Below are 10172 nucleotides of genomic sequence, written 5' to 3' on the forward strand. Positions count from 1 at the left end.
ATTATCGCATGCCATTGTGCATTGGCTCGTTTAGTTTACACTCAAAGTGGATTGGTCTCTCTAAGCGAGATCCCAATTCGTGGGTCACCGACGTGACGTTGAGAGTGACTGACTGAAAGGGAAACAAAGTTACTTTACTAACTATTGTTGAGAAAACTAAAAAAGTCTTACTCCATCAAGTTGCTTTATTATTATTATTATTATTTTTTTTTTTTTACATTTTACAATAATAATAATAAATCTTTTACCAGTCCAGTTTTTTTTTTGAATCTCATTCCCCATGACTGTCAAAATGGATATTATAGTGCTCAGTAATAAAAAAAAATTATATATATATATATATATAAATAAATAAAATAAAAAAATCACCCGCCAGTTCCTATCCCTCACAGACTCTTACTCTTGCAGAATGAGGAATAAGACTGTGAAAATCATGTCAGATTGCTTGCACCAGGGACACTCTGTGTTCCAGCATTTATCCTCTCAGCGGACACCAGGACTGAGAGTGCTAAAAAGCAGGACGAAACGCCACTAACTCAGTTTCTTCCTCCAGGTCATATCTATCATTTACAGAAACAGCACTGACCTCCATCTAATATTTCATACGCTCTGAACATCATCTCCTCAAATCTAGTACCATCTTTTCAATACCTGGAACAACAACATCCATCAGAACTAGCTCTCTGCTCACTTTATCTTTAATTTATTATTTCATTATTAAATCTAATGCCCAATCTGTGCATATTTGGATATGCTTCACCTGCTCCAAGACTTGCTCCTTTGTATATCTTAATCTTAGTAAACAAAAAAAGTCAAAATGTTGATTTTTGAGTGATCTGTTTCTTTAAAAGACAGAGCGACGATGCCCTTGAATAGAGGATGCATCAGGGAATGGATTAACAGTACAGTTATAGGTGACCAGTGTAGCAGAGAAACCCACTTTCAGTGAAATCCTGCAGGGACCACGAGTCCTCTCCCAAGTGTCTCTCATATCTGTTGTATTTACAGTGCACTAAAGAGCCAGCGAGTCCCCAAAAGGGATTAGCTTGCAAAACTCGACTTTGCCTCGAGTCAAGCCCAAAAAAAAAAAGTGATTTTCTTTCCTCTGATACTGGGTTAAATTGATGCTTTTTTGTGTCCTTGATACACAATAAATAATTCAATGCGTTGTGGCCCAATTCAAGAGTGCAAATTGACAGAAAGAGGGTCTCAGCAACAGCTGTAGTTGTGTATGCATTTATAACATGCTGCAAAGAAAACCTTTTTTTGTTATCAGCATTTTCGTCTTTGTATCTAGTAAAATAATATGCAGGCTAAACATTATTAAAGAAAGATACATTTAATTGATTAAAAATTAAATCAAATATTTCACTAGTGTTTCATTTATATATATATATATATATATTTTTTTTTTTAATATAAAATAAAAATAATTACAACTTTTATTAAGCAAAGACAAAAGGTGACAGTACATAAATTTACAGTATTACAAAATATTTATATTTAAATAAATGTTGTTCATTTGACCATTCTATTAAATCAAATAATCCTCAAAAATGAATGAATCAATGAATGAATGAATTAATACATATTACACAAAAAAATTAAGCAGCACAACATTGATAATAATAAGAAATGTTTCTTGAGGATCAGATCAATATATTAGAATGATTTCTGAAGGATCAAGTGACACTAAAGAGACTGCAGTTATCAGGTGAAAATTAGCTTTGCATCACAGTAATAAATTACATTTTAAAATATGTTATACATATACAATAAAATGTAATAATATATTAAGTTTAATAACTTAAACAATATTATTTTATAATACGTTATATTTAATAACATATTACATATGTTCTTTAATATATCTATATCTAATGACCGCAAAAAGTATTATGCTTAAAATAATAAAATAATGTATAAAAGTTAATAAACAAATGTAATTAACACTAAAACTGCCAGCGGGTAAATTTTACCTACACACATGACAGCTGTTTTTATATGACTAAATAACATATTATTTCACTGTATTATGCCACTGTCTTTACAAAGAAGTGTCTAAGAGTCGTGAAATGATTATGTCTAGTCATCAACTATATTTTAGTCCTGTTGTTTTATGTCCAAGGCTTTTATTTTATGCAGGCCACTGATCACTTTTATTAAAGGTCAATATAAGCTAAACAAGCCTGCACTGACAACGAGAATTAGAAGGAAGTAAATACATATTTGGGTGGTGTAATATTATACACATACTACAATGTCATTAATCAATATATTAAGATATGATGATATAATCATATTAGATAATACATTAACCTATGTTATTTAAAATACTAAAATAGCCTATAGACAATAATGAGCAATAATAATTCACCACACCGCATGATGCGATGACAAATTCAAGCACACGCCTTCACCAAATTAATTATGAATTTGTTTAGCTATATCATTTATAATTTGAATGAGAAAACAAAACCAATATATTTTTTAGTTTTATTCATTCGATCAAAGATTGGATTTGGATTATTTTTTTATTCAGGAAACGGGCAGACTAAATAGCACCACAGAAGCGAACAATAAAGGATAGAAATGGCAAAACAAAAATTAAATAATGAATCCAAATTTTAAACAATTATGAGTAGCATTAGGCTAAAACATAAATATGATATCTTGATCGCGATCAGATGAGCCGTTAGATGCTGAGCCGACCCAGGACGCTTTACTTATCTCCCCACCATCAGACTCTCCATCGCTCATTGTATTCAGTGCTTCTTATGCCTCTTCAGCATCCATAAATCGCCTTCTATTATTCATTTTGTCTTTATTTATGAAACTGATAACCGCTAATTCAGTGAGTGAAAGGTGTTGCAATGTACAATGTTGAAACATAAGCGGCAAGAAAATGACAGCGTGAAAATACATGCATTATATAGCGGGTAAATCTGACCCGCTGGCGCTTATAAGTATAAATGCCCCATTTTTTGATCTGGTTTTATCTAAACAATTTTTAACAACAGGGGATTGTGAATCACATGATTTTAGTTAAAGTCAATGACTGGGAGACTTGAATGTTTAATTGAAAATCTGTTATGTACATTTGAAAAACAGCCACGGGTCAAATTGATAAATATACTACTACTACTACTAATAATACTACTAATAATAATACTAATTAACTTTCCATTTAAAGATTACTTTTTTAAGGGGGAGGGGGTTATATATTCTCTTATATATGACCTAAAAATCAGAAAATCAGAAAACTACGTGGCTCTAAATTTGTCTTTGTATGAAAGTCAAAGCTGAATCAACAAAAAACAGCTCTAACTTTTAGAGAGCTTTAATCTTTCCATAAACAGAGCTATTCTCAGAATAGATGAGTTATGTATTCTTGTCACACGTCTCGTCCTGATTATTATGACAGATTGCTGACTGCCGTCACCGCACAGTTCAGGAGGTGGCCACTCTCTTCACAAATTTCACAGCATCATCAAAGGAATCCGAATCCATCAGCATCCAAATTCAACAAATTTCATTCAGTTAAAAACAGTGAACACTTCCAGATGTGCGCTTCAGAGCCCAGAGCCTTAACTGGGGGTCTGAGTAAAGCTGCATCTGTCTATGAGACGGTTCATGCATTTGTATGACGAGGAGACGGGTTCATATCGCTCTGACACTCTCTCCCTTCTTCCTATAAAACACTACTATTAGTTTTCAATCGCTGCCTTCTTCTCCAGCACCCTTGACTCCTCTCATCCTCAGAGAGAGGATCTGGGGAGAGAAAGCTGCCATTTTGAGTGACAACCCCAGATAATGAAAGTGACAACTTTCTTTCTTTCTTTGCTACATTTTGGTTACATAGTTAAATAAATGGCAAACCTCACATGAAATAAATGGGAAATAATATAGCTCATATAATATTTAGTTTGACCTTCTGAGGTTGACTTTCAATATTTTATAAAGGTTAAGCACCTTGTTTCACTCTCTGTATGCAAGGCAGAAAAAAAGTTACACAACCCACAAATTTCATTGATGAAAAATGTGTGATATATATTACACTTTAGCCACCCATGAAGCCATATTGCTTACATTATGGCCAATTACATTCTGCAGTATTGTGTATAACTCATAAGATTTGCTGCTAAGGTTGTAGTTTGCATTAAAAGTAGGGCTAGGCTGACTGTGAGACTCCAAATAAATCACCCGCATTACTCACAGCTGCTTCTCGCTCCGCTCTCATTGTTTATATGAATAAAATACAGCAAATAAAAATGCAAATAGTCTAAAAAGTATTATTATTAAAACTAGGGTGTAAATTAGGATGCATATTTGCAAGTACAATGGTGCGATAAATGTTAGTGTTGATACAAAGACATCCATTATAAAGTGGGCCCAACAAACCTGTGACCTTGTGACCTGCACTGCAGTGATCTCTAATTGTTTTGAGCCTCAGCCAGCACAAAACAGATTGGAAATGAAATTCTAATCTTTTGTGAAATGCTTTTGCAGGTGCATCAGGTCACATCTCTCTGGGAGTGCTTATCTCTGTTTGGGTTCAGATAAGCCTGAAGGAAAATGTTCTGTAATTTTGCTTACACATGTCTATAGTGTGTGGGTTTACATCCCTTAAATATTGAATGTAAACGCAGCTATATTATTAAGTTTTACAGTAAAATAATGTCAGTTTCATCCACCAGGGGGCGGTCAGATATTATTAATAATCTGAGAGAGACCCTTGCAAAAGATGAAGGCCAAACAAAAACAAATCACAAAGAACCAAAAATGGCATGATCACGTTAAAGAGAGTGTTTACTGCATCAGTATATCTCAGCTACTCTGATGGAGAGACGGCCCACAATTCATTTAGTGAGATTAGGCTGAGGAGCAAATAAAGGCAAAAGCTAAAGCTCAGGCAGACTCATGCCTCTCTCAGCTCAAGACCGGTTAACCAACCTTTTTAATCCCTCATGATTTCCTAAAGCCCAGAGCTGAAATAAAGACAGAGCATGTTGTCTATTTAAGCTATGCATATGACTGATTCGCATTTAAATGGGTAAAATTACCCAAAAATGTCAATGTTGTCATCATTGACTAGCTTTTATGTTGTTCTAACCTTGTATAATTGTGTTTCTTCTGTGAAACACAAAAGGACATTGGCAAAATGCCCAAGAAAGGAAAATGAATGTGCATTTATAATGGCAAATTATAGAAATGTGCACCAATACTCTGTGACAACACAGATATAAAACTTTAATAATATCAGTCAAATGAGATTTGATCAGTTCAAAGGAACACATTTAAGGAATCTGAAGGGAGAATAGAATAGAATAGAATAGAATAGAATTAATAAAATAAGTTATGGAAAATGCAATGATAATTTAATTGAGTAGACTTATATTCTGCTTATGATACATTGCATTTTTATACTAGGAGTGAGTCTCGTGGTCAGAAGAAGACAAAAAAGAAGAAGAACATTTTAAAAGTTAAGACTTGATTTCAGAGAATATGTCTTGCCTCAACAAGGAAAGTGACAATTTATTTATAATGCCAACATTTTAGGAAAGAAAATGATATAGAATTGGGAAACCAGTGACAGGACCACTCCCAATTTTGTTATTAAGTATCAGGTATTTAATACTTCTTCTTGATTTGGATATGTGTATAATTCTTGTTTTTGTGATAATTACATCAATGCCAAATGGGCTCAATTTGGCTTTGTTTGGATGTAGCTTAGTGAGTTTCACACCCAACCGATCGCAGAAAAAAACTTTTTTTTTGCAGTGCCCTGGCTTGTTCCACATTTGTTTGTAAAATGTACTATTTCAGATATGAATAACACCATTTCAGAGATGCGTTAGGCTCCAATAGTTAGCACGTAAAAATGGGTTTTGTTTGTTTTTATTGTGCAGAAAGATTAGGTGTCCAAAAAAAAAAAAAAAAAAAATTAATTTGTGCTCTGGGGGAATTCTGAATACATTTCAGATGTCTTATCTCAGTCTCCTCCAACAGCTATTTGAAGACTGTGGCGTATATTTGTTTTTGGACTTGGACTTGTTTGAACTTTCAGCAACACAGCAGACACTATAGTCAGCATCAGGTGAGAGCTAATTAGTTTTGTCTTTGCACGTAATTACTCACACAGTCCCTCATGAATATAGTCAACGATTTACAACAACACTTGAGGTTCTACCAGCTATTAGCAAAATCAGACTGTTAACCCAAAATGAAAGAAAAAGACTGTGAGTTGTTCTTTTGCATGGTGTTACAACGAATGGGGCCTGGAGCTTTCAAAATGGACATACAAACACATAAAAGTATGCTAAAAATGATCCATATGACTGGAATATAGTGCACAAATCATAAGAATACCTTTTTGAAACTCATGGTGCTTTTGGGGGCTTTTTGAACCTTGGAAGCTTTCAGTGTAAAAATATGGAAAACAGCAAGCATTTTCAGTACTCTTGTGCTCCACAGAAGAAATAAAGTCGTGTACGTTTGTAAAGACATGGAAGGTGAGTAAATGATGACCACATTAGAATTTTTGGGTGAACTAATCTTTTACAGGCAATAAATGGAACCTCATGGAGTCATAGATGGATTTAGTGGAATTGGTTATGGTGGTTTGCTCCTGGAAGTATAGGATCATCCTTGTCCTGGATTTTCCAAGCAGCTTAGCTTTCTAAATATTCATCTGCACTCCTGTAAGAAGTGGCAGGTAGGATTCGTCATCCTTCTGGAATGTTCCTTCCAGGCTATTGAACCATTGAGCCTCAAACCACCACAACCAAAGAAAGCTCCTCATCTTTGTGGTGAATGTTGCTACTATGGAGAAAAAAACAGAAGTAAAGTGATTTAATTCATATCCACTCATTATTCATTATGCTAATTGGTTATGTAATAAGTTTTAACACGATTGAGTCAAGGTGTAGACTTTCAAACGCACCTCAGTATGTGTTTATCACAGGAACAACAGATTTATTAACACCCAAGTAAACAGGGCCTGGGAGGACGCTGATAAGACTAACACATATTGAACTGCAGTCTGTGCACTCTGTTGCAATGTAGCTACATTTTGTGAAGCCAAAACCTGCTGAATTGAATAGTTTTACTTAGAGATAATAATATACATATATAGATATTTACAAAAAAAAAAATATGAAGGGTGGTCGCTTTTGCAAAACTTACCACGTTGAAGCTAAGGTGTTGTTGGAAGGTTTTTTGTTTTGTCACTATGCTGCTACAAGTGAGTTCTGGGTAATAGGGTTTTGCAAATCTCCAAAAACATGCCAATGCATACAATTTACTGCCATTTCCAGATAAAATGAACACTAGAGGCAGTAAAACCACCAAAACGTTTATATTTATTTTCACACATTATGATTATGGAGGAGATTATCTGTCATCTTCCTTTGCACAATACCATGTAATGACCTCAACACACTTTTACCACAGTGCATGGTTTGTAAACTAATATGCATGGATTGTCTTACTAGGTAAACTTGCTCGGTGGCTCACCTAGTACAGCACCTGCAATGCAGAGTACAAGAATAAATCACGATAAAAGAGCTCACAAACTTGTAGAAATGAAAGCTATAATGGCAGGGTTGCTTGCAAATGTGTTTTATGATACATTTATCTTACGTTTTTGTTAACACTATCGGTTAGGTTTAGTGTAGGTACATTATTTTTTAAATGTGATAGAGCATTAACCTTTTAGTGCCACTCGCTGGATATTTAATTTCTAAACTGCTGTGGAACGTACAACAACCAGCATAAAACAATACCAGATTGGCGTTCATCTGTTTTGGAAAAAACTGAATGCGCTTTTAGCGCAACTCACTGGACATTTCAATTGTGTTCAGTGTTGGTAAAGCCTGCATGAAAACATTAGTGCAGATACACAGGTACACATAAATTCAAGGCAATGGCATCATTCGTTTAATTCATCCCTATATTGCGAACTGCAGCTGCATTTACAATTCAATGTGAATATGAAACAATGAGTGCAAGATTAAATCATCATTCAAATGGACAATCTATATCTGTGTCTTCTTCTCATATTGGCAACAATTTCCTCTTCCTCCGTGACAACATTTAAGCCATGTCGCGTTTTGCTAAATCATCATTCCTAGATAATCTAGTATTCCATTCTTGTCTCGAGGGAGGAATTTTATAAACCTTAAGCAGTCAGTCACACTGCTTTTCCTGGCAGATTTCATGCCAATTTCCAATTTATAACCCGAGAGCTGAGTCCTTGACCACTGCTGAGTGTTCCTCTGTGGCACGCACCCCAAGTTCATTAAATACTTCATTAGCCATCGCTCCTGGACAGTGGAGAAGACTGCTGTTGATGTACCACACAAGAGAGGCACCTGGTTAAGACCTCGAGAGACACAGCGGGCCACTGCAATTAATAAAGTCTGCTTTTTCTTTCAAAGCACATCTCTCATGCCGGGGTTGGGCCTTAATAATATGCCCGCACGGTGCAGAGATAACCTCTTTTCTCACCCACACTTAATTTTCAATCAAAGTTCCGTCAGAAGCCATTTCCAGTCACACTTAACTGCATTAATTTATTTCATGTGAATTAAAGGAGGTAATGGGAACATTTATCAGATTCAAGAGGCCTGCAGAAGTGCGGCTTTCCTCCAATGTGTTGTAACGTAACAGTTACATGAGTCCAAACGGCGTGTGGTAATTGGCTGTTAAAATTCCGTGCTATTAGCACAATAATTGTGCTCCAGTACAAGATCAGAGGTGGTTTGTACATAAATATTTAATGAAAAGCCTTTTTGAAAAATGCAAGATTCAGAGAAATAGGTGGAGGGCGAATTCTGATACATTACACAAAAGGTCTCAGAGTGATTTAGACAGCAACAATATGCTTTTACTAGGCTATATTGTTTAAACTGTGATTGTGTAATATTCTAGAAGTAAAACTAAGATGGAAAAAAAACAATACCTTAAAATTAAGTCTGAATATTATACTAAACAGACGGACAGTCTAGCAGGGTCTAGCAGCAATCTGTCTGCCTCGTTTTGGACAAATTGTTGCTTTATAATTATTTATATATTTATAATTGATTTAATATTTTTCTTGAATAATAATAATAATACAAATAATAATAATCTTACAAAAATTCCAATAACAGTAACAGTGTTGAATATCTGTGTGCTATACAGTACATAAGAGTGCTACAGTACATTTTCAATTTGTAGAATTTTTGTTTTGTACATTTTGTGCATTGTGTATATTTTTGAAAAAAATCATGTTGTAACAGGGTAGAATGTGACAGTTTATCTGTCATATCTTAATGTTCTCACAACAAATGACATGGGAAACTGATTTTATTTTTTTGGCCACAAATCTACTCCAAGAACCAGTGTACTGTACATATTGTTAGAAGACTGCACTTTTTTGTCTATCAAAATATCTTTTTTTTTTTTTATCATGCCAAGCATCTGTAATGGAGACATTTCCATGTCCAACAGAGCCCTCTTAAAGTCTCCACTTTGCTGCAGACGGCCTCAAGAATTGCTGCATTATAGGCTAGAGTGCTGGCCTTATAGTCGATCCTCAGTAAACAGAAACTTTCCTTTTTTTACAGAAAGAAAAAGCGGCACAGCTGAGCTATGGCTTCCCACCGAATTAATGAGGCCTTCAGCAAAAGAGGAAGCAGGGATGTGGGCAAAAGGAAGGACCAATATCCCTGGGATTCCTATTCAATAACTGTTATTGCAGACGTACATTTCTCTCGCCAGCTCCGTCATTATTCTTGGGGAATGGTTGGATCCTGTGGGTTTATTCAGACTTTTGTGTGCTGGTGCCCACTGTCTACCCTCACACTGTTTCTCCCTTGTCCTTCTTTGAAACACCGATGTATTTGTAAACGTGTGATGGAAGCTTAGACATAGTGGTTTCAAATAACAAAGCTTTTCAGACTAAAAGCGTTTCTCGGTTGTACGGGTACCTCGTCTGAAGGGGAATCAGTGTCAGGTACCTGTCTGGCCTGAAAGGATATTTGTTCCTCTAAGTAAGACCCTCTTGTATTCAAGCTGTTAAAGCCTCTATAAAATAAATTAATTGACTTGATTTAAGATAAACAGCCTTGGCACAAATCAGTAGCATTAAAACATGCATGTAATTTTCATGTCAACATCTTCGTCCTCTC

General features: G+C 35.1%; 1 long non-coding RNA gene across 1 annotated transcript in view; it reads right to left on the reverse strand.

The window, feature by feature from the left end:
- Positions 1-9302, reverse strand: part of LOC107574456 (uncharacterized) — a 22744-nt gene extending 13442 nt beyond the window's left edge. Inside the window, exons 1-2 of the long non-coding RNA XR_001607676.1 lie at positions 9236-9302; positions 7500-7502 (exon numbers count right to left, since the gene is read on the reverse strand). This is a non-coding gene — a long non-coding RNA (uncharacterized lncRNA). The remainder of the gene's footprint in view (positions 1-7499; positions 7503-9235) is intronic.
- Positions 9303-10172: the final 870 nt, after the last annotated feature.

This window comes from Sinocyclocheilus grahami, unplaced genomic scaffold (genome assembly GCF_001515645.1).
Source record: "Sinocyclocheilus grahami isolate Dianchi unplaced genomic scaffold, SAMN03320097.WGS_v1.1 scaffold2236.1, whole genome shotgun sequence".
Lineage (NCBI taxonomy): Eukaryota > Metazoa > Chordata > Actinopteri > Cypriniformes > Cyprinidae > Sinocyclocheilus > Sinocyclocheilus grahami.